Source organism: Odocoileus virginianus, chromosome 5 (assembly GCF_023699985.2).
Source record: "Odocoileus virginianus isolate 20LAN1187 ecotype Illinois chromosome 5, Ovbor_1.2, whole genome shotgun sequence".
Taxonomy (NCBI): domain Eukaryota; kingdom Metazoa; phylum Chordata; class Mammalia; order Artiodactyla; family Cervidae; genus Odocoileus; species Odocoileus virginianus.
The window spans coordinates 21,622,961-21,627,132 of NC_069678.1; the positions used below are offsets into that span (position 1 = coordinate 21,622,961).

The window sequence follows — 4,172 nt, forward strand, 5'->3', positions numbered from 1 at the left end:
GCTCCCTCAGATCTTTCAGGCCCAGTCCTTACCCTAAGCATGCAGCCCGCACCTGCCTGTTCGGCACCCACTCGTTGCCTGCAGATGTGAGCATCTCAGCTACTTTTCCACTGGGAGTTGCAGTTAGGCATGTAATCTGTGTGTGTGTGTGTGTGTGTGTGTGTGTGTGTGTGTGTGTGTGTGTGTGTTTCCCCCTCCTGGATATGTCGCCCTCTGAGATTCCAAAACTCCCCACAGACCTGCCTGTGAGAGGGTTTCCTGGTGTTTGGAAACCTCCTTTACAACTCCTTCGTGAAGGGGTCTCCATCCCTAACTCTTTTGTCTTTTTATCTTTTATAATTTGCCCTACCCCCTTTCAAAGAGAAGGGGCTACCTTTCTGGGTGCCTGGTGTCTTCCACAAGGATTCTGAAGTTATTATGTGGAATTTGTTCAGCATTCAAACGATCTTTCAATGACTTTGTTGGGGAGAAAGTGGTCTCCCCATCCTATTCCTTCGCCATCTTAGGACCACCAGCTATTGTGCCCTTATGTTAAAAATGCACTTCTTAAAGGAAGCATATGTTGGTCTTTGCTTTTTATTCAACTTGGCAAGCTATGTCTTTTATTTGGGGGTATATGATCCATTTACATTTAATGTGATTACTGATCTGATTAGGATTAACTCTATCTAGAAGACGATTTCTTTTTCCTCTACTCTTTCTTCCTTTGGATTAACTAATGGCTTTTTTAAAGTGTCATTTTGTTTTTTGTTGTTGTTGAATTTTTAGCTATAAATCTGCTATGTTATTTTAGAAGATGATCTGAGGGTTGTAGTATACATTTTTAACATACCAGTCTAGTTACAAGTGACAATACACTGTTTCACATATAACATAGGAAACTTATAGTAGTGTACTTCAGTGTCTCCCCTTTTGTCTGACATGTTATTATTGCCATACATTTCACTTTTACATATTTTATAAATCCCACTACATTAATATTATTTTTGTTTAAATGTTTATTATAGGTTACATACTTACATAGTAATATTTTCTTATTCTTGTATACTTCCCCAAGTTGCAACTGTTTCTAGTGCTCTTCATGTCTTTATTGAGGTTCGAGTTGTCACCTGGTATTGTTTTCCTCTTCTGCAAAGACTTCCTTTATCATCTCCTGTGAGTTAAGTGTGCAGATAACGAATACTACTTTCAACTGCTATGTATCTGCAAAAGTCTTTCTTTCACCCTCAAATTTGAAAACTATTCTTGCTGAATATAAAATTCCAGAATGATATCTTCCTCTTTCAGTACTTAAAGGATATTTCTCTACTGTGTTCTTGCTTGAATTTTTTCTTACAAAATACTTTTACAAAATAAACACTATTTTGGATCCTTAGAAATAATGTGCCCTTTGTCTCAGTCTGCCTTTGTCTTTATTATAATAAAGATATTCTCTTTATTACTTGAGCAAATTGCTGTACTTTGGTATAAATTTCTTCATGCCTCTTGTGCCTAGGGTTTATAAAATCTTATTATCTGTGAGCTTGTAGGTTTTATCCGGTTTAGCAAATTTTTTGGCCGTTATTTCTTTAAATATTTTTCTTCACCACTCCCCTCTCTTCTGTGGATTCTATTTATGTGTATATTATGTCTCTCATGGCTTTTCAAAACTAATATTGCTTTAATTGAATATTTGGTTTTTTCTTCCTATGTTTAATTTGGAATATTCCCACTGTTTATTGTATTACACTTATTGATATTTTCTTCTGCAATGTCTAATCTAATCTACGATTCATCTCAGACATTTTAGTTTTTGTACTTTATCTTTTTACTTGCTGAATATTTTTGTTTTCCTATACATTGTCAAAATTTTTTCTAGCCCTGGCTCCTTCTCCTCCCCGTGCCGGCACCGCTTTCTGGAAGCTTCGTGAAGGCGGTGGGTGCTTATGGTTGGTCGCTGGTCAGCCACAATCCGCGTCCATCCGTCCTTCCCAAGCTCACACAAACCCGTCTACAGTTGCCATTCCCGAGAACGTAGCCCCCCCGGACTGGGCCGCCCGCTGGGGCTGTCAGGGCTGCCAGTGGCCGGGGGAAGAGCGCCTATCAGGACTGCGATAAGCCGGCCCACATCCGCTTCAGCAACATCTCTGCAGCCAAAGCTGTTGCTGTTGGTATTAGCACAAGCCTCGGACCAAAAGGAATGGATAAACTGATTCAAGATGGAAAAGGTGATGTGACCATTACAAATGATGGTGCCACCATTCTGAAACAAATGCAGGTGTTATATCCAGCAGCCAGAATGCTGGTGGAGCTGTCCAAGGCTCAGGATATAGAAGCAGGAGATGGCACCACATCAGTGGTCATTATTGCTGGCTCTCTCTTGGATTCCTGTACCAAGCTTCTTCAGAAAGGGATTCATCCCACCATCATTTCTGAGTCATACCAGAAGGCTTTGGAAAAGGGCATTGAAATCTTGACTGACATGGCTCGACCTGTGGAACTGAGGGACAGAGAAACTTTGTTAAATAGTGCAGCCACTTCATTGAACTCAAAGGTTGTGTCTCAGTATTCAAGTCTCCTTTCTCCAATGAGTATAGATGCAGTGATGAAAGTGATTGACCCAGCCACAGCTACTAGTGTAGATCTTAGAGATATTAAAATAGTTAAGAAGCTTGGTGGGAACAGTTGATGACTGTGAATTGGTGGAAAGTCTGGTTCTTACTCAAAAGGTAGCAAATTCTGGCATAACCAGAGTTGAAAAGGCTGATTGGGCTTATTCAGTTCTGCTTATCTGCTCCCAAAACAGATATGGACAATCAAATAGTGGTTTCTAACTATGTTCAGATGGATCCAGTGCTAAGAGAAGAGACAGCTTATATTCTAAATTTAGTGAAGCAAATTTTAAAAACAGGATGTAATGTTCCTCTCATACAGAAGTCTATCCTAAGAGATGCTCTTAGTGATTTGCATTACATTTCCTGAACAAAATGAAGATTATGGTGGTAAAGGATATTGAAAGAGAAGACATTGAATTCATTTGTAAGATGATTGGAACCAAACCAGTTCTTCATGTTGACCAGTTCACTGCTGACATGCTGGGATTTGCCAAATTAGCTGAGGAGGTCAGCTTAAATGGTTCTGGCAAACTGATCAAGATTACAGGCTATGCAAACCCTGGACTTGTTGTTCGTGGTTCTAACAAATTGGTGGTTGAAGAAGCTGAGCGTTCCATCCATGACGTTCTCTGAGTTATTCACTGTTTAGTGAAGAAGAGAGCACTTATTGCAGGAGGTTGTGCCCCAGAAATAGAGTTGGCCCTACGATTAACTGAATACTCACGAACATTGAGTGGCATGGAATCCTACTGCATTCATGCTTTTGCAGATGCTATGGAAGTCATTCCATCTACACTAGCTGAAAATGCTGGCCTGAATCCCATTTCTACTGTAACAGAACTAAGAAACTGGCATACCCAAGGAGAATAAACTATAGGCATTAACGTCCGAAAGGGTGGTATTTCCAACATGTTGGAGGAACTGGTTGTCCAGCTTCTGCTGGTTTCAGTCAGTGTGCCGGCTCTAGCAACTGAAACTGGAGCATTCTGAAAGTTGATGATGTGGTAAACACTCGGTATCTGGTTAACACTGGCTGACTGGCATGATCATGGCCACTAATGGTGCAGCTGGAGTGGTAGAGTACTTTGGCATTCCTTGTTGTTTCAAAGATTGTTTCTTTTATGAATTTCTGGGCCTGGTCTTCCAGTTGGCATTTGCTTGAACTTGTATTGGCACAGTTTAAGGAAAATATTAAATATATGGTTTCAAAAAGCAGGTTAAAAAAATTTTTTTTCTAAAATTAACTTACTTTGAATCAATTAAACTTTGAGGGGCCTTGTTTCTAAGATTTGTTAAGCAGGTCTAGATTATGATTAATCTAGAAATAAATATTTTATACTATTGAGGCAATATTCCTCTGTATATTCTACTCAAATGTTTCATAAATCATGTGCTTTTCTAGTCTTATTGGTGGGACCAGGAACATTTCCTAAATGTGGGTATGTTGCCTCTACTTCTTTCAGATGGTTCTTTCCCTAGTCTGCCAATATCCTCACACACCTATGTTGATCATTGCTCCAGTAAACACTCAAGGGCAACCCTTTGCAGATCTCTGAAATTCTCTAGCTGTGCAACTTT

The 4,172-nt window shown here is 39.7% G+C and overlaps 1 pseudogene; it reads left to right on the forward strand.

Annotated features, from left to right (window-relative positions):
- The first annotated feature begins 203 nt into the window (after positions 1-203).
- Positions 204-3,631, forward strand: LOC110124346 (T-complex protein 1 subunit delta pseudogene; annotated as a pseudogene).
- The last annotated feature ends 541 nt before the right edge of the window (positions 3,632-4,172 follow it).